The 21,821-nt window shown below is 39.6% G+C and overlaps 1 protein-coding gene and 1 long non-coding RNA gene across 2 annotated transcripts in view; one reads left to right on the plus strand and one right to left on the minus strand.

The window, feature by feature from the left end:
- The window catches only part of LOC111869538 (flocculation protein FLO11), a 202,806-nt gene extending 190,874 nt beyond the window's left edge, over nt 1-11,932 (minus strand). Inside the window, exon 1 of the mRNA XM_023861154.2 lies at nt 11,752-11,932. The gene's annotated coding sequence lies outside the window, so the exon portion shown is untranslated. The remainder of the gene's footprint in view (nt 1-11,751) is intronic.
- LOC111869541 overlaps nt 1-21,821 on the plus strand; it is a 249,865-nt gene that overhangs the window by 136,875 nt on the left and 91,169 nt on the right. The gene's annotated exons all lie outside the window — the stretch shown is intronic.

A 21,821-nucleotide genomic window follows, 5' to 3' on the forward strand; every position in this document is an offset into this window, starting at 1 on the left:
TCTCTCTGTCTCTTCCTTTACTAACTGGAAACTTGATGAACTGGTATTGATTCATGTGAGAAAATGGGGTGGCATTCGCAGACAGAGTGGTGAGATTCATCTGCTCTGCTGAAACCACGGCACAGATGTCTGGAACAGGTGACTCCTTGTTTGGAATGGAGTTGTTATCGACAGAACTTATATGATCGGGTAATACAGATTAAGCCATTATTCAGTTGTCACACCTCAACTTGTTAATCTGGAAATTATGAGCATCGAGACAGTTTCGTGAGTTCTGGAATTGGATGTTCTCTGATAAGCGAATTTCTGTGTATCGGAATTAGGTTGTAATTGCTATTGGTGATCGGTTACAATTGAGAGCGAAACTGTCATATGTTTCACTGAATTTAAGTGAAAACTTAGAACTGCCAAACAGTGTGTGTAATTAAGCTTCCTGTTTGAGAAGTAGAAAGGTAAATTTGTCCCTGTGCTTAATAAATTAAACATTTTGCCATGAAGACGTAGGGAAATGTGGAGATACAGATCCACTTATTTGTACCCTCGGCGCTAGATGGAGATGAGTTATCAGCTTCACGCCCCGGAGAAGGATCTCCGACACCCATTGGCCAAGAGGTTGAAGGGGCCCCAGAACCCCGTCTGAACATTTTTGAGAAAAATTTCATATCCTTGCGCGGGAATTGAACCCCGATTCTTCGGCCGTTTAACCCGCAGCCCATAGCTCTACTGACTGAGATATCCCGGCTTACATATTCAGCAGGTATCTGGTTCGAATCCGGAATCGGGCTGCTAGCTTTCTTGGCTGTAGTCACCAAGAATTTTGCTTAGTCCCTACAGATGAATGCAACGAAATACTTTGATAAACGTTAACACCCTAGTCCTTTATGCGAGAGATGCCTGATTCGAATCTCTGTTAGGATACCAGCTGTCCTTTATGAGCTAATGGGATGGCACCCTTCAAGTAGTTCACTATTGTATTGCATCAAGTATTTATCTCTTCATCATCCATGGCCATATTTTAATCTCGTTTGGCGTAGTAAACATGGAACATGTGGGGTTGAAACAGCGCCGTTACATGATAGTAGACCTATGTTAAAATAATAATACGTGTTCACCTCCCAAACTTTCCACGCCTATTTCACTAGTAATGTTAAAGGTATCCGTGTAACAGGCTGTGGAGGCCGATAGGGTTGTGAGAGGTCGAGGCTCCCTTATTTTGTAGACAATCGGCTTACCGATGGCTGTGAGGTCAGCCCCACGCGCCGGCCGCACTTTACCCCCAAGAATAGTCCTGGTACTCATTTCTGTTAGAGGCTGAGTCGATCCCAGGACCATAGTGCGGCTGGAAGGATTACGTAAATCGAAACCACATCGGGATTCGATCCCACGACCTTCCGGGTTCTAGCACAGTGCCTCAACTAACTACGCTACCGCAGACTGGTAAAATAGAAGATTTGGGATTTTTATTAACAAAGGACTAATTCTCGGCGCTTTGTAAAATGAATCATCCAATCAATGTCACATTCATAGTTTGCCTGTACATAAGAAACATGACATAAATATGTCAGCGGGACCCCGAATTATGACTTCATGTATTTTCGACATCAGCTGCCTATGCAACTGAATGGAAATTTCAGGCTTTGCTTCCAGATAACAGCTCTCATGTCGGTTAGGTAAATACCGATTGCATCCCATAGTTCTCTGGATATAGATCCTAGCATGCACACAGGTCATTTAGCAGTGCCCTATCAACTGGATATTTCACTGTCACCGAATGAAAAAATAAGATTATTCTAGAAGAGGAACTTTAGAGTTTGGAGCGATGTGTTGCGATTTTTTTTAAAGAATTTCTCCCGAAATTCGCTTGGAAGGACTGAGGAAAATACGAGTAAATTACAGTGGTAGACAGTACCCAGGGCAAGATTCGAATCAGATACCGCCTATTTACATGTCAGGGCAGTTAGTGCTGAGCAAAGCTAATCGGTTTATTGACATGACAGTAAATAGAAAAATGTGGCAATGCTGGTTGTTAGAATATCCAATCGTGCTGTGGGCACACATCAGTAACTATCCAGTTAATCTAATGAACACCTCACTAACATTTCAGTAACTCAGTGGAACAGGATTTATTTTCGTTATTTTCTTGTTAATAAGATGACCAGTAAATTTTATGTCTACATCACAAGATCGAATATTCTGAGTCAGTTTCATCCACTTACAGACTGTTCCCACAAATTAAATATTATTTTGCAATCGCTGCCTTGAGATTCCAACTCTCTGATTTAATGAATTTTCACCAACAACTTAATTTTTTATATATGATTTGAAGTTTTGACGGCGAATACATGTATTGAAATCTTCTCTGGCAATCAGCCATGTTAGTGTTGAATTAAAAGCCAGCGTTGACACGGCGCATGATCCGAGAATATTTTAGCAAGCGTATTTATCTATTTCCTCCATCCGGGTGCATGCCCATCGCATCATAATCTCGTGTTTCTGGAGGTTTTTCATTATTTAATTTTCTGGCTCCTACTTACTGTCCGCCTCTGTGGTCTAGCGGTCGGAGTTCCCGGCTACAGATCCAGAGGTCCGAGTTCAATTCCCGGCGCTACCAGATTTTCTTAGAAGTAGCGGGTCTCGAACGGGGTCCATTCAGCCTCATGAGGATAACTGAGGAGCTAATTCAAGGAAATAGCGGCTCCGGTCTAGAAAACCGAAATGAACGGCCGTGGGGATTCGTTGCGCTGACCACGCGACAGCCTCTACCCGCTAAATTTGGCACTGACTTCGCCGACAATCGGCGGTCGCTCTGTCGGTATAGTTCGTTTGCGGACTAAAACCACGGAGTTTTTTCCTTTGTTTGGCTCCTGCTTACTAAATCCCTCTTGACTTCGTAAGTTTTCCCTAATATTTTGTTCCCAAATACTTTCAGTCTGTAATTTCTATATGAAAGCGGACTACATTTTATGCCGGACAAAATAACCACTGAAAATGTTTTAATGTTTAGTGTTTTAGAAAGTCGAAGTGCCTATATACCGGACTGTACTGCATGACACCCGAGAACACCATAATCTTGAGAAAACAAATTATATTTCTAGAAACATATTCACGTTGTCTGCATAATCTTGTAATTATCTGTTACGAAGAGAGAGAGCGGAATCATGACTTGAGATACGATCCTGCATATCGCAGCGGCGAAGTCAGTCTGACCACCCCACATTAGCAACACAGCTGATTCTAGGTTTCCGTAAAACATCAAACAATGTAGACTAAGGCCTCCTTCGTGGGTGTGAGAAAGATGAGCAAGTCTTCTGAAGGAAACCAAGATTCCATGATCTTGTGCTTCGAACCTCCCTTAACCCTTTCCAGCACAATCGTGACTCTATATATCGCCTGCTTTAATATTACGAGTGTCTGTAATTAAAAAAAATATATTTCTATGATTCTCAGAATGGACAGCGATTTTCTTATACATCCTTAACAAACTGGTATTTATAATTGAGATACAGTGTTGAGTGCTGTCTTTCTGGATGTGGTGCCGCATAGTCCAGTAGCAATTTACCGACATTTCGGAAGACCATACTGCTTCAGTCTTCAGTGTTGAGGAATAAGCAAAAGGAGTAGCTATGAGGAAGCATGAAGCAATCAAAATGGATCTTAAACTCTGAAAACAGAAGTAATAATCTCCTCCGAAACTTCAGGGAAGCTCTGCACGTCCACACAGCATCGCAGCTCAGAAGCGAGTGTACTGTCCATACTCACCGCTGTGATAGCCTCAAACTGACGAGTTGCAATGTATTTTCTGAGAGACAGGAATTTAATTTTTAAACGATACTCAGATAATAAAGAATTATATCCTCTAGGATATAACGTCTTGTAGTATGTTTAATTTCAACCCACGTTTCGGAAGAACATTTTTATCTCAATATTCAGGGTTATTAGGAAGGAACGTAAGAAAGCAGATTGAAGCATTCAGCTTGCTTATTGTTTGGCTTAATCTTCAGCTTTGAAGATGGAGGCGAAATGTTTCTCCGAAAAGTCGTTTGACTTGCAATGGACTGTACGGCACTATATCCCAAAAGATTGAACTCTTTATAGTCACCGCTGTGAGAAACTCAAAGTCTACATATTTTGATGTAAAATTTGTTTCTGTGCTTAACTTCGCCATGAAGACGTATGGGGGAGTGGATGTGTAGATCCATGTATTCTTGACCTCGGCATTAGTTGGAGGTGAGTGGTCAGCTTCATGCCCCAGTCACTTTACGACCGGGGAAATAGTCCTCGTTATCCACTGGACAGGAGGCTAGGTGGGCCCTAGAGCCGGTTTGGATGATGTGGAGAAGAGAAAAATCTTGCCTGTGCCAGGACTCGAACTCTGATACCTTGGCCTTCCAGTCAGTAGCCAGTCGCTGTATTCATGTATCAGATGGGTAACTATATCTGCCATCCGGGATCTACTCTCAGTTCTGTTAAGTGCCAGTACCGATTTCAATGGTGAGACCGTAATACTCGACAGAATTACATTCGGGAGGGGTGCAGCCGAAGTATGGCCTGGGTTAGCGGCTGTACTGGTAGATGAATTTGTGTGAATGCTTGGGACGTTAACTTGAAACAGTCAACGACCGACTACTTTTAAGTATGAGCACACGATTTATGATAACACTAGTCAACGATATTATGGTAATATAAAAGCCAATTAACTCTAAAAAAATCTGATATGATGATTCCAGATCTGGTCACGAAATATTTGCATCACGTCACCGTTTTGTATAATGAATTTTTGAACAAAAAAAAAGCCCTTTTGTTTGATACAAATATTGCGTTTCTGGATATTATGCACGTTTATGTTTTTATTTAAAACAAACAACGTTTCGGAGACTGAATCCTGTCTCTGTCTTCAGATGGAAACTAGTCAGTTGGGCCCGATAGAGATGGTCCCCATCTCCGGACTTTTTTTTTTCGAATTCTCTGAATTTTTCTTAAATTACTTTTAGTTTATGTGAAGCATAAAACAACAGTATGGTATTTCATTATTAAATAGAAATTTATTTTGATTTGACTTACGACATTTTTCCAAATTGCGTAATAAGTGACACGTACATCCATATATCAGGAGTACAAAAAAAAAAAAAATACAGGATAACAAAATACAATTCGTGTTACAAATTTTGGCTGTCGTTTTTGTGATCAGAGCAATGGATATAGCAAAAAAAAAAAACTGCTTGTTCACGTACATGTTATCGAAAACATGTGGTAGTTTCATGTGCTACATAATTTTTCTCTTCCACTCGATGTTTCATAATTTCTGCCCGTTTCATTTGGGCGTGTAGGAATTGCAGTTGCATTTTCATGTAAGCTTACTAAGTTTGGTCCTTTTAGCATACTGAAAAGAGGTTATTAGAAATATAAGTAGATAGGAAGAATAACGTTAGAAGTTACTGTAGCGTGTATCCTGATAACACGACAGTAAATAAGGGGTTCCGGATTTGATAACCCAGTTTATCGGATAATTTTACACGTCGTAACTACAATGCGTTATGCTGCATCTATGACACAAACAATTATAACACACTCAAGGTTAAGACATCAACTGATGAACTGCCTTAAACGGCGTCTTCCTAATGAAATCTTCGAACAGTCTTCACGGCTCTTTATATAGGCTCGGCACGGACGACATAGAAGACACGGCCTCTATTGTTAACGAAACTTGTTTACTGCCCGTTGCCTAGCAATTGAAAGCCATTTTCCTATTGTTGCCCAAGAATTTTTCTTCACGCGAACGCATTTACTTAGCTGTTCCCTAGCAATGGATATACATGTTACAGTATGTTAGGAAAATTGTTTTTATAAAAGTCGGAGACGTTGACATCCTTAATGTATCGAAAAACGAAACTAAAGGAAATATTTCAGGTACTGATTTCTTATATATTCTGACCGAATTTTAATATTAACTGAAAGAAGATTCATAAGTTGTTTCAGACTGCTCTGTTTTCTTATAACTCAGGTCAGTTGAAAAAATAAAATAGATTATTCTACGTAAAATTTATAATATGGGTCTCAGTTAATAGAGAATAAGCAGTTCAGTTTGGAGTGCACGTACTTCCCACATACGTTTCATGAAATTTTTCATACCGCATTGATTTCGATATTCATTTATTGCAGATGCAAATCTACTGTCTTGTGTGTGTATATATATATATATATATTTCCAAAATCTAAGATTCATTTTCATGTTTTCCTGCATTTCTGTCTGTTCTTTAGGTTACAACAGAATCTTATAGTCAAGAAGCGATGTAAGTTCGCTCTTATTTCGTTACACGGCAAATAACAGACAACTTTTTGTAGCGGTAACATCTTAGAAAATCGTTCAGGATATGCTCAGTTCGAATCTCGGTCAAGGCAGCAGCTACTCTGGCTGAATTTTTTTCTCAATATTTTTCAGTCCCTTCAGGGAAGATTCAGGACAGTTCCTTAAATTAGACCGTGATCATTTACTTCGAAATTCTTTCCGAATTAGTATTCAGAATTTGCTGTTCCTTATTTGCTGTCTACTAACCATAATATCGTTCGACTGACAATTGAAAGTCCCTTTAAACGAAGAAAGAGTAAATATTGCTGGGAGCGGACAGATGGCGTGATGTCCGAATGTATATACCCAACTTTCCCCACTGTGCGATCATATTTTATGCACAGATAAAACAGTCAACAAGAAATGCATTCTTTTGAGGAACTAAATTATTAACGAAGAAAGTAGTCTTCTGGTAGTACAAGCAGATTGCTTGTACCGGTTCTCACGGTCTCTTCGCCTGTGGATTTCTTATATTTTTCCTTCTACCCTGAAGATGGAGGCGATAAGTTCCTCCGAAACGTCGGTTAACATCACATATACACGGTGCCAAATCCCAGAAGACTACTTTCTTCACAGTCACCGCCGTGTAAACCTAAAATCTTACATAAATGATTAACCGTTTACTCTCGTCTTTTCGTTCAGATTTGCCGAAAATGGTGTCACATCAGTAGCAGAGTTTCCTGAGTAAATGACACGGTTCAATCACACTTAGTTAAACTACTTTTAATTGTAAAGTACGATCACGTCAACACTTTGCTTTTACAATTAGGTATTTTAATTTTCAGTCCTATCGAGTGGGTGACAGATTGCGCTGTTCGCTTTATGAGGAAATGTCTCTGTTTTTGCGAAGTTTCACTTGAAAAGAAGTGACAGCAAACATCTGTTAGTTCCATGATGTCACTCGCTGGCACTATGACGTTACAGTTGTATTAGAAGGTTTATCTTTATTTCCACATTAAAAGAAATAGACAGAACTTCATGGTATAGAAGAAGGCATTAGTACCTAATTCCAGGTAGCAGCGGAGAGAAGTCAGTAAATCTCTATCAGTTTGGCCCAACTGAATAGGTTTTACATGAAGGCGGAGACAGAATGCATCCTCCGAAACGTTGTTTTTTAAATAAAAACAGTACGACGAATAATGTCCAGGAACATAATATGAATAGCATATCCATATTGTGGCATGTAGACCTGTTGCTAGGCAACGATCGGTAAAGAAGCAGCTCTATAATAGCCTTTACTAAGTAACGGCTACGCCTACTAGTGTGTTTCCATTGCAAAGGTTGGATAGAGCAACAGCGGAGCGGTGTTTTTTATAAGATGGGCCAGTGAGCTGGCGCGAAGACGAACCGATTGGTGGTAAGCCACCAGTGGTAAAGTAATTCTGACTGACTCTGTTGCGGTTAGTGAGTGAGTTAGAGAACTGCTGGGGTTCAGTCGTTGTGAGCTGCTGCTGTGAGAAGCTGGTAGCTGAGGCCGGCGACAGTCTGGGAACACAGAGTAAGGCTAAAGTCCGCCTTTGCAAGCCGCTTCCAAGCAACGGCTAGTGAAGTCTAACAAGATTTCACTAGCCGTTTGCTATCTCCTGTGTATGAGAGAATCAGGAAAAATATTTTTCCTGATTCTCTCATACAAAGGAGATAGCAAATGTCAAGGCTTCTGCTCAAGTCAAGTGATGACAAATTCTGAATTCGTAATTTACCTTGTAGAAGAAAAGAGAATGTAAAATTATGGCTATACACAAAATATGTGTCATTTGTGACAATAAAGCAAACAAATAATTAAAATTTGATCATAGTTTTGTGTAAAATATAATTTCTTTAAACCGACGTGGTGGGGCGAAAGAATTAACTAGATTAATTTAATACTGACACATAATAATACCAGATTTACATGAAATTCTTTAATCGTTTCGGATATGTAATATAATATACGGAGAAAAATACACGATATCTGCACTTGCATTTGCTTCTTGCAAAGAAAGCATGTAAGAGTTTTCGTATTAGCTCATATTCATCTAAAAGTGAATCTGAGCACCTCCAGAGTAAACGAGCATGCGCAGTACAATTGGCAAGTAATTGGCCAGTTCCAGCGGAGAGAATTGTGATGTTCTTCCGTGTCCGTTTTAGCGCGTACAACTGTTTGAGCGCCGCAGGAGAAAGTAGACCGTGACAGACAGCTAAGCCGCGGAAAGGGAGAGATGCGGACGTGGAGGGTCGCCTCTTGACCCCCACTGCGAGCAAGTTATTCACCGGTAATCTATACATTCTCATATCGCAGTGTATCACTTTCCCATCTCTGCTATTTCAATGCTGTATTTTATATCTGTGACGAACTTTGAGCAGGTTAACTTAGCGGTAACTCTTCTGGAGACAACCAGCCTGAACATTGGCTGCTTTAAGATTCGCTGTAGCTTTTCTCTATATGCAAGAACAATTCTGGAATGCATTGAAGGAGGGCACGATCATTCACTCACACCGTTTGCATCTGACCCAGTATGGTCAACGTTGTACGTTATTAGGCTACGTAACAAATAGAAATTAATACTTAACTAACTAAACTAAGCTCCTGGAGTTGGGTCTTTGTTGAGAAGCTACCAAGTGCTCAGCTACTCAAGAATTTCCCCAAATTTTATAGAACCCGAAGGTACATTACCGTGTTCACAAGAGACCGCCACTGGTCCCTAACCCGTGCCACCTAAAATCCATTTTAATTGAAGATAATTTATGACGTAATAAAAATATCCGCGAAAGCATTAAAATGGGAAAAGATATACCAATATTGGGGGCGGGGACAGGCTATCAATATTTTTCAAAGCGTTGTTTGCTGTTTTGTATATTTCGTTGCTATTAATGCTCAAGTATTCCAGATATATTCTCAACATGTTCTTGCAAAGCATTTGTTACTACCGATGCCACACTTAGTGTCCTGAGTAAATTCTATTTATTACTCTTAATAGTTACTCAGGTCCAGTTATGTACTGTTTGCACGAATAAATATTTTAGCTACTAAATACGAATACATATGCGTAAACGATTTGTAACGCGTGGTGTTTTGAGGTAATGAACATGGAATGAATTAAATAATTAGCGATAGTGATGTACCTTGCCAAGCATTTTTTTTTTTGCGCTGCAGCCCCAATTTGGGCCTTGGCCTACCTCTATGAAACTCTCCGTTTCACTTCGGTTTACTAGATCTAAGACATTCGGTAGGACACCTTAGGCGAGTGATCAGCCCGTCGCAAGATCTCTACCTGTACACAAACACAGAAAAATTCACACACACACACCAAACAGCCATGCCCTCAGTGGGATTTGAACCCACGATCCCGAACTCCGAGCGAAGAAAGGCAGTGCATGTGTTAGACCGCTCGGCTACCGTGACCGGCCCTTGTCAATCTTACATACGAGTAAATTAAGCTCTGTAATATTAGAGGGTTTAAGTGTATATATATACATGCAGGAAACATAATCAGGATGGAAGTAACACGGTGCTAGAACCACGATAATTAGACACTGTGAATTTTTGGATCAAATTCGTCGCAGTCTGTAGGCACTTAGCCACGGTTCCGCACTCAATGTCACCATAGCAACGTCTTTGATGGACGGTAGTTCCACTTGATACGCGTCACTCAGCTCCGTATTTCGCATTTCAATTCCTTTTCGCATGCAACTCAAATCCACAAGACATAACACAACTACCTTGCTAGAGAAAGAAGAAGAAAAAAGTTCGGTGCACTTTCTACCATCGATCATTCACCCTTCTTCTTCTTACGCCTTCAACTTCACTTTCTTCTTCCGAATTCGATTTAAAAGTAAACTAATGAAGTAGAACAGTCAACTACGTATTTTACACAGTTACTTTTAAAGCTCTGAAAAAGCGATATTGGAATAAATCCCCGGGGTTCCCCGTGTAACTGAACAGGTTTTAGGTAGCGGTTTACCATCCGAGAAGACATCCTTCCTTCACGACCACAACAGACTGAACTAGGACTTGCTCATGGGAGAACATATTAGTCATAAGTACTGAAGGGTGCATGCAGAAAATGTGAACTAGAAGTGAGATGTAGTGAGGGGTGGAGCTAAAGGGAGTATGCCAAGAACTGACGAAAGTGGATAATTATTTTAACAGAAAAACACACCCTTTTGAAAGTAACACTAGATTCCTCAGTCATGCTCCAACATGAGGAGGAGAGGGGGGGGGGTTAAATTGAATAAAACCCATCGTGACATCAGTGTCTGTAGCTCATTGGTTGTCGTAGACTCGTGGTTGTCGTAGACTGGCGATGAGTTTGGGGCTATGATATTTGGAATGTTGCCGTTATAAATCTTATTTTCCATTGGTTTTCTATGTGCCTTTTGTTACTGACAGGTTTCCTGTAATTGTGTCAGGAGATAAGTGCTATAGTTGGCTGTAGGCATTGAAAGAAGTGGAAGATAAAATCTTACAACAATATTATTGAGAGAAGAAAGATTCGAAAAGAAGAAATTCGTGTTTCGAAATATTAGTGTCTGTTAAAATCTGAATTTCTGTCATGAAATATTTCCTGCCTGAACAAGGAATATTTTGCTCCAATATTAACGTGCTTATACAGGCCTATTTTATAAAATTGTAACTTAATTTTTAACGTCAACGCATTTTAATTGGACTATTATGAAGATAGTATATTTGAAAATATGAAAATAAAAAAAAAAATATTATTTATGTTCATAACACTTAGCTTTTCAGTTGATCATATACAATATTATTAACACTTGAGAGTCATAGAGAATAATTAAAATAGATATCGTGACATTAGATAAATTTCTTACTTATAAGCAGTTTAAAAATTTAAGTCTCCTGGTGAAATTGAAGGTAATATATTTACTTTCGGATCTTCATTCACAGAAATATCGATCATACTTGGACATATTACTATGAAATAATTTAAAGTGTCTCGAAAGTGTTATTGTATGGGCAGGGGGGATAAATTAAATTGTTGAGAAGAAATTATATACAGTTTCCAGACCACTGTCAATAATGAGAACCCCCAAAATTTTACCACAGATTTGATCAAAAAATCTAAGGGATGTGCCATTATTCACGCTGTTGGTTGTCGTCTTCGCTCTATAGGATTTTAGATTACATCCCAGACCAGGCCATGTGGGATTTGTGGTAGACAAAGTACTTTGGTTTTCTCCTCCTATTCATATTCAATTAATTGTCGCATGTTCATTAATCGTCGTGCCATCGAAGTTATATTGCCTCGATACTGAGAGCGTCGTTAAAAAAACAACTTTAAGGAAATTATATTTTTAAAAAAATAATGTTAAAGGAAAAAACTGCAAGCATATTTCAGTTCAAAGTTAATATTTTCTCCCTTCTACCTACACCTTCCCCCCAAATTTGCAAAAACTGTGTTACTTACAGTTCGTTGGCTTCACTCTCGCGTGCTGAGTTTCGACGCTTCTCTGTCTCTCTCCAGAGTGAATGGGCAAGAACTCGGCGTGGTCGCTCAGCCTGCTGTTAGCTCTCGGCAAGTGAGGCTGCTGGTAAGGAGTAGTATGCTCCTCTACTTCTAGAAGATTGTTGTAGACGCTGCGAGTGTTACCAGGCAACTGAGCAACTACGACCGACTTGGTCATTCCAGCGTCACGAGAAAATGAAACAGTGGTCCGTGCACCAAAAGTGGCTCTCTCTAGGTCACGTTTATGACATTCGAGCAAGTGGAACCCGACTAATGGTGTTTGCTTTGTTTTGTCAGTTACGTGGTTCTTAAGACAGGATATAGCACGCCGCTGCATATCGCGTGTGCTTCCTTACGAGCAACCAGTCTAACGAAAGGGAAATTTTACGCTGAAATTTCACTGTCATTCTTTTGTTCAGTTGAATTCTTTCTGCCTTCTGACACAGTAAATCCTTTAAGGCTGATGTAAGCAGTAGTAGAGAGAGCAGATTAGCTCACGCGGTAACGTGACTGGTAAATTAAGTTCACACTCTCACACCTTACGTCTATAAGGTAGTTTTTAATATTATCCTCCCTCTATTACATATCACGCATCACTCATTCATGGAGCTGAGCCCTTCTTGAGAAGCTGCCAATTGTTCAGCTACTCAAGAACTTCCCAGCATTTCATGGAGCCCGAAGGTTCATTACCATGTTCACAAGAGGTTTCCACTGGTTCCTAGCCTGTTCCAGATTAATCCCATTCTACCTTTCTAAGATTCATTTAAATATTGTTCACCCACCTACGTCTTGATCTTCCTAGCGGTCTCTTTCCTTCTGGCTTTCCCACCAATATGCATTCCTCTTCTCCCCCATTCGTGCTACATGCCCTGCCCACCTCATCCTCCTTGACTTGATCACTCTAATTATATTTGGAGAAGAGTACATGTTACGAAGCTCATCATTATGCAGTTTTTTCCAACCTCCCGTCACTTCATCTCTCTTCGGTCCAAATATTCTCAACACCGTGTTCTCAAACACCGTCAGTCTGTGTTCCTCCCTTAATGTCAGAGCCAAAGTTTCACACCCATACAGAACCACAAGCAAAATTATAATTTTTTGTATTTTGGGTTTTATATTTTTTCCTCCAGAATGGCTGAGCTCCATGAGTAAGTAAGTAAGTAAGACGGGAAGACATTATTCTGGAATGAATGGTAGGAAGCAATGCCCGAATTCCATCTCCTCTTAATTTCTACGTGAATCAAATTTTGGTGTTACTGTCATTCCCAAATATTTGAACTGTACCACATTTTCAAAACATGTTTCCTATCTTTATGTCAAGATTTTGCCCTGCATTTTGGTGAAGAGACAGCAACATATAGATTGCTTACTTAGATTTCTCTGCCTTTACTTCTAGAGCAACTTCCTTACTAGCGTCAGTTAAAGTTTCTATATTTTTCTTTATAGAGCTGGGATAATGTATTCGGTATAACGACTGGATATGGGCTGGACGACCTAGGGATCGAAGATGGAGTCCAAGTAGTGTCGAGAATTTTATCATTTCCACATAGTCCAGACCAGCTCTGGGATTCACCCAACCTCCTATTCAATGGGTACCAGGGGTTGTTTCCCCGGGTAAAGCGGCCCGTGCGTGAAGCTGACCACTCACCTGCAGCTAGTGCCGAGTTCAAGAAAATATGGATCTATAATTCTACTCCCCCATACGCCTTCATGGCAAAGTTAGTTAAGCATAGGGACAACTTTATCTTTTTTGTACCTTTATATTTTTCTTTGTTTTATCTATATTATCACCCAGTAGATTCACATCATCGGCATAGACCAACAGCTGATGTGTCCCTTTTTATTTCAGTCCCACCTGGTTTTCCTGGACCTTCCTAATGGCATATTCGGAAGCAAAGTTGAAAAGCAGTGGCGATAAAGCATCTCCTTGTTTTAGACTGTTCTGGATAGGAAAATTATCAGACGAATGTTTACCCTTACGGACTTTACTATACGTTTCATTTAATCACAATTTATCAGCCTGTCTAGTTGCGTGGGCAACCCAGACTCTACGGCAATATTGTAAAATAGTTTCGTGGGTACACCAAACAGCAACAAAATATTGTACAATACTTCCATCCTAACTGAATCATAGGCTTTCTTGAAGCTTATGAATAGCTGAATATACGGGATAGGTGAAAAATACGTTCAGATTATTAATCGTGAAACCTTAATGGAAGACACAACGCGGGAAACCGTTGAGCTTATGCGAATATAATATTAGCGTGAACCGTAAATAAAATGTATGTTGCCTGGATTCATGCTACTCACAATGGGGGTCAGTGACAGGTTTTTTTGTGAAACCGATAACGAAGTTTTGTAAAAGGCGGGAATTTTTTTACCAGATAAACAACTGTTAAATTCTCAGAAAGGACTTCTTTCCAAGAAGTCGCTGATATAATAAAATTCCATTGCAGCAGATATAATTTTATACGGAATTGACCCACATTCATTTAATTTAATTAAGTCCATGATTTATTTCAACCGTCTTCCAGTGCATACACTCATCTATCTCCTCCTCTCTCTCGCACTACATGTTTCGGCACAAAAGTGCCATCTTCAGGTGCTTATTCGATTTACGCTAAACTAGATCATTGCATGCATTGTCGTCTTCATATTAAAATAACTAAAATATATATTTATCATATATATTGATAAATGTTAAATGTTAAAAATATTAAAATTGTTCAAGATTCCTCATCCCTACGTCGTATCTCACTATGCGAGTCACACCTATCCTCTTCTGTCGGAGCACTCTTTCACTATCGTGTGTGTATTGTGCTTTGTGTTGTGTCTTGCTCCTGTGACATACCCAGCAGGCCCAGCAGTACAACACACGCAGTCACAGGAGCAAGACACAACACAAAGCACAATACACACACGATAGTGAAAGAGTGCTCCGACAGAAGAGGATAGGTGTGACTAGCGTAGTGAGATACGACGTAGGGATGAGGAATCTTGAACAATTTTAATATTTTTAACATTTAACATTTATCAATATATATGATAAATATATATTTTAGTTATTTTAATATGAAGACGACAAGGCATGCAATGAACTAGTTTAGCGTAAATCGAATAAGCACCTGAAGATGGAACTTTTGTGCCGAAACATGTAGTGCGAGAGAGAGGAGGAGATAGATGAGTGTATGCACTGGAAGACGGTTGAAATAAATCATGGACTTAAATCAGTGCAACAGGACGCTAAAATATAACATAATTTAATTATGGCGGTTATAATTAAGTATATTTGACTAAAAGTCGTTACCCTGAGCCTCTAAAACTTTTCGTTAGAGTAATTAGGATATTTTGGTAATTGGTTGTTCTACAGATCAATAACTAATCATCGATATAATTTGCAGTAAATTGAAGCTGTGTTACCAGATCGGCTATTTGCATATTGAACATGATTCATATTTACGATGTCTCATATTCGAACCTCGGTTAGTACGTCGGCTGTCCCAACTGAGGTTTCTAGTGCTTTTTCTTTTATTACCTCTAATTATATTTCTGTTTTACATTAAAATAGGCCACTACCACAGTTACTTGAGGCAGGTGGTAACGTAGTTGGTTGAGTGCAACAAGCCAAAAGGTCGCAAATTTGATTCCCGATGTGGTCATTTGATTTTTTTTTCTATTTACATAATTCTTCCAACCTCACTATGACCCTGTGGTCGACTCAGCCTCTAACAGGTATGAGTACAAGGAATCTTCATGGGGTGAAAGGATGGCCGGCGCTTAAGACTGACAACCTGACCGCCATCTGTGAACCGATTGTTTAAAGAATGTGGGAACCTCGAAGCCTTATAATCCTGTTGCCCTCAGTGGTCTCTTGCGGGAATAGTTTTAACTTTTACAGCAGTTACTCGCTCTTAGTCCTCTTATTCGAGTTCTTCCTTGATTCTCTATTCGATCCTGAAAAAGGAGGCGATATGTTTCTCCGAAACGTCGCGCCTTATCCGAACTGCACCGCGGTACAATTCAGAAGACCGTAGTCTTATCTTAATCTTTATTTTATTTCAGCAGCATTGTTTATATTCTTCTCCCATCTCCCTAGCTGTCATATTTCCGTTATTTATGTAGTCCCATTTTAAAGCATACTGCGATTTTATTCACTTTAACTTTATACGTCTTCCGTTTTCTTTGCTCTCTTTCTAATTGTATGACTTAACGGCAACTTTATCAGTTTTTATCTCTCCTTTCTTTTGACACTCTTAATACTCGTAGATTCACTTGACATCGTTTCCAGTTCCAAATAGTTTACTTTGAATGCCTCTTAAACGAGTTAAAAAAATCGATAAATAGCCATTTATTCCCATTTTGGGAGGGTTTATATTGCAACACTGTTATAATTTAGACAATAACGTACAATGCGAAATGGTAGTATGACTGATAAAATACGATTTAAAAAGGATTTGGAAACAATCGGTCGTTGTCTGATCGAGGCATGCGTTGAGGGACTGAAAGACATAGAGCCGTCCCCAGAGTAGGTTTCGTACACAAGAAACAGCGCAAGACTTCGAGTGTGCCTCTACTAGGACTTTCTGATTACTGTCATTAGATCTTACGGTATAATTTAATTTACCTATCATTTGTTGCAAATTATTACCGTATATATTCTCTGCAATATTTGTCTATGAATATGCTTACAAAACTTGTAACAAAATAACAATATCTGCAATGTGAGGGCCATCGAAAGCGTTGCCTAACATTCTCTGTTTCCCTTCTTTGCCTCGTTGTTTAAAATGCCTACAATAGACCTACACCAAGACAAAATACAGATATTTTGTGTATTGGAATCTCTGATTTCTGATGCTACCAGGTGGACGTACGTATACCCCCATTGTTGTTTAGTTAAAACTATATTTTATTTAGCATTTCAGATAATCTTCTGTCCAAAAATATATGAATTAATCTAATAAATGCCGATTGCTTCGTTGCTTATTTTATACTTTTTATTTTCTGTTAGGGCACCGGCCGTGACGATGATTTTTCGAACTAAACTTGGAGATTGAAAACGAAGTTTCCACTTTATATTTTAAGGCTTCTCTTCGAGATTGTCTGAAAGAAATGAAGAAAGCCCGTTCTTCTTTCAGACTTTCTACAGCGGTGCTGGAGATGAACTACAATATTAATTTGTATACACAAACCATTCTTATACCACATCAATCTTAAAGATCAGTTTTATTTAAGAAGGTGCTAGTGTAATGTCCGTTGTGAATTCGTCGGAAATCTCGTCACTCGTTATATAACCTGTTATATCCTTAACTTCTTCGGTATTATCCAGTGTTGATTTCTAATCTTACTTGTTATCAAATGATGCGTTTGGGAAGGAGTTTAATTACGTCTCACACGAATAACATGCACAAATAGCCAATCTTAAAAAATTTTCATATATATATCGTGTACTACGTTCGACGTATTCACATCAGCATATCAATATTCACGTAATGAACACAATACACAGAAGAAAGACTACTCACTCGTTTCGTGACCTACTATATAACTAAACTTCATCGTTGTTACAGTAACCCAAAATTGGGCAACGACAGCGATGCTGCTCACGTTTATTGAATCCTATATATTGTAGAGCCGTTGCTATGTAACGACCTCGAGAAGGGCGGATAGAGTCGTTTCTAGTCAACGGCTCGGTAAACACGTTCACGTTGCTAGGCAGCAGATTCATAATAATGTAACAGTTGGACTACAACAGTGAAAAGTCATGTTTTCTGCATGGTCCGTGCTGAGAGGTTACAAGTCAGCAAAGGCTTTGAGCTTCTTCAATTCTGAGACAGTAAAATATGGTCGCCAGTCCCAAGGGACTGGGAACCGAGAAAGACTGCGCTGTCAAGGGCTACCAGCATATACAAAAGACAGACCCGTCCTCTCGTCAGAGAAGGCTCCCAGCAAAACAAGACCGGAACTGTCAAACAGTAATAAATATCTGGTCATCATCAAGACTGACTGGCTGACTGACCGTTAGTGGCAATGTGACTTTGACTTTGAGCTCCGTCAGTTTTGTACGGAAGTTTGTGAAGAGAGGACTTGATCCCAGAGGCAGAGGAATAACCGTTGTTGAAGCTGCTACCAGGAAACATCTAGTAACAGAATTAGAACAATAGACTGTGCGCTCAAGTGGTAAATGGTGGAAATAGCAATAGTGTTATTTGTATTTACGACCTGTAAATGGTCAATAAATATATTCACCATTCCAAACCCCGTCTATAGTCACACATACTACGTGACAATATATATATATATTGTCACATAGTATCTGTCGCTATAGAAGGGGTTTGGATTGCTTAAACATTGTCAGTTGCGTGGGAACTGCTCAATGAAGAAGCGAACAGTCGCTCGCCAACACGTCAGACGACAATGAAGGAAAGGTTGTAAACGGTGTTTTCTGTGAAGTCCGTGCGAGTTGACGTCAGTTTAAGAAACGAGTGAGTTGCCATCATGAGTTAGTTGGTAGCCAGCCACCATTCAGCAAAGGCGTGAGCACAGAAGCAGAAGAATATCAGGCGACTGATGAAAACATAGGAGAGACATGTGTTGTAGTTACAGTGGCCTTCAGAGTGTGTAGGTCCGTGGATATGTTACAGTTACCTGTATTTACAATTTATAGGAGCTCAATAAATCCAATTATCTATTCGAACCTCTTGTCTAGTCACTAACGCATGGCAGTAGTTAGTTAGTTATTTGGAGAGGGTGGGTTTCCCCATGCACTTAGACCTGTAGTGGTCCATTGTGCTTACCTCTATGATTTCTACCAGTCTCTATATCCTACCGGTACTGGTGCTTACCATCAGTCCCGCCCAGCCAGCGAGACCGGCTCTACTAGCTGAGAGGTATCTATAATGCTTCCCCCATCTACCGGAGGTATTAGAGACTGCTGTTGGGCGGGAAACGTTCGCAATTTCGCTCAGTGACCTCCTTTGGAGATATGAGGTTCTTATAAGTGCCATAAAGCTACGACACGGGACACATGGCTTAAAGTCCCTCCCGGAGGACTTGTGCTCTGGATTTTTCCGCCCTTAAAAATTCTACGACCTCCGTCGGGTATTTGAACCCGCGTACTACGAGTCATGAGGTGGGAACGTTACCTCTAGACTACGGAGGCCGCTAACGCATGGCAGTATATATAAAGCGCACACACTAGAGAACTAGATTTTTCGTAGTATTTCACATATATACTTCGCCTGTCATATGTTTGCACAGTTTTATTGCATTGTAACATTTAACATCCTGAACTTGTATGTAATCTACTTAATAAAATATGTGAATTTATTGAACTGGAAAGATCATCTGTATTATGATCATTAATTTCCCACGGCCCTATACCAAAATAGCATTAGTTATAATCCATATATAACCCAGAAGAATAGGCAGTTAAGGAGTCTTAGAACACGCTTTAATAATCTTTGAAGTTTACGAGAGAAAGTAGTGTTGAATGAATACGCGGCTCTCATATAAGCACTTGAGAGCAAAGAGGGCCAACTTTCATCTCATACATTTTTAAAATTAAACAGAACGATCTTTGTTTTTTTGTCCGTAGATATCTTCTCTTTTATGAATAAACATGTAGATAATTAATACAAGTGCTTATATCATCATTTAAACATTATGTACACAACAAAACAGACAGTGCACAATATTTCCCACAGTTTTCGTGCCTGTTTCTTTAATGTTATGGCAGAATAAAATACATTATATTAAACATGCTTCTTATACCATCAGAGATGATCGTTAGCAAATACCGACATAATCCTTCTTACAATTACGTAAAAGGATAGATGGGCTATTGTGAAATATTCTTTATAATGTCATGTGTACGGCGGTACGCGTGACGAAAATGACGGGTTCTTGTTCGGATGATTGGATTCATTAGCACTTTTGTTACACTCTATCTCTTAATTACAGTCAATATTTCGATATCGCTGATTTACACACTTCAGGTAGACCGCACACCAACATGCTTCAAGGCATGTAACAGTCAAGACACGATATCTGCGACATGACGCAAAGGAACTAGCATAGTTGAAACGAATGAGGTTATGAAAACCGCCGCACACCGGTCTGAGTCATGATGTCAGCATCATGCGTCAGACCGGTTTGCGGCTGTTTTCATTTCAAGTGTGGTTTGTAGTGACATTGAGACGGTTATATATCCTTTGCCAGGATACGACTAGTGAAGACTGAGAATCCTGGTGCGTGTGTAACGGTGAACTGTAACGTAAGTAAATCAGCGATAGCGCTCTAATTGCCTGTAGTCCCGAGTTGTGAATGTGTAAGGTGCAAAAAATACAATCAACCATCCAAACCCCGTCTTATAAGTCATGCAAAAACCCAAATCGTGACAGTACATTGTGTCCAGTTATATGGGAAGATGGTGATGAACGATGTACAGTTAGGGACTTAGAGGTAAGAAGTTGTGGCCTATTTTAGGCAACATGTCGATGTTTGCCTGCAAGAATGTGTGAGATAACAGAAACCGTCACTGAACTTATCTTATATCTCAGCATAGATTCAAATCTTGTATGTTCCATAGGTAAATATAATTAGAATAATAATCAAGGCGGATGAGATTGGCAGGGAAATTAGTATGAATGGGGAGAAGACGAATGCGTATAGGATTTTGGTGGGAACGATTAAAGGAAAGTGGCCACTATGAAGATACAGATGTAGGTGGGAGTTTCTTGGGCAAACAAAATGGGAATATGGAGTGGATCGCCTGACTCAGGATAGGGACCAGTGGAGGGCTCTTGTGAACGCGGTAATAAACATTCCGGTCCCATAAAATGTTGGGGTATTCTTGAGTAGCTGGGTAACTAGTGGATTGTCAAGAAGGACTCAGCTCCGTTTAGTTATTGTCTTCCATAGGAGTGTAAACGAACAGCTATGAAAACGTTTGCTTGGTACGATGCCATAAAGCAGATAAGAGGTACTGGAGCTAATAAATTTATTGGTTTATAACTTATGTATTTAAATTGTATGCGTAAATCATTCCGTTAATTCATTAATTACTGAGTCATCAAATTAGTTGTTTAGTCAGTTCGATAAAATAAAATAGGTTACTAGGCTGTCACATAAAGGAATCAAACCGGAGCTGTCTTCAGGATAAGAAACGTGCTTGATGTTGTGCAGGCGTGAAGAAGCAGGGCGTGGACATCGTCATTTTGGCAAAGGAACACGGCGGAAAGAAGCAACATAATTTCGTTTCTTTTAAGTGGTGGCATTCAGGAATCGTGGCCAAGACTTTTGTCCCCATATTTTAAAAATCTATTGTGTTATATAATTTCCCTTGTTCTGTTCAGTATATATCCCACTTGTAACATTCAGTTTCGCTGTAAAAGTTTTGACGAAATAGAAAATTTAATAATTCTTTTTTCATTTAACTTTTGCATTCATTTATATAACTCCGTAAGAATGGAACCAAGAAAACAAAGAAGCATGGAAGAGGATTATAAAATTCGGATAGACATTTATTCAAAGTTTTCATCTTCGGAGCCCGGTCCCTAGACCTCATGCCGGAGGTGTGAGCTGTGACGCTCCATAGTAATTAGGTGAAGTTAATAAAACGCCATGCAGGAATGAAGTTAGGCCTATAACTGACTGACTGACTGACAAACTAACCAACAGATTTATATACATAGATCCTTGCTTCAGAACAAGTTTTTTTACTTGAACTTCATCACAAAATTTGTGACCGACATTTTATTATCACCGTAAGAAAATATTTTCAGTGGGCCCTGTACTGAGTTATTTCGATATCCCATTCAGACCCTGAATGCACAGTTCTCTGAGTCATTTCGCTACGAAGAGAGGAGACGGCATTGGCGGAAGAGTTTAAGACGGAAAAGATGAAGGAACACGAAGTGAAGAGAGAAGAAAAGAGGAAAAGCAGTAGCAGCAGCAGTAGTAGTGGTAGTGGTGATGGTGGCTGTGGTGGTGGTGGTAGTAGTAGTAGTAGTAGTAGTAGTAGTAGTAGTAGT

The sequence above is a fragment of the Cryptotermes secundus genome, unplaced genomic scaffold (assembly GCF_002891405.2).
Source record: "Cryptotermes secundus unplaced genomic scaffold, Csec_1.0 scaffold196, whole genome shotgun sequence".
NCBI classification, from domain to species: domain Eukaryota; kingdom Metazoa; phylum Arthropoda; class Insecta; order Blattodea; family Kalotermitidae; genus Cryptotermes; species Cryptotermes secundus.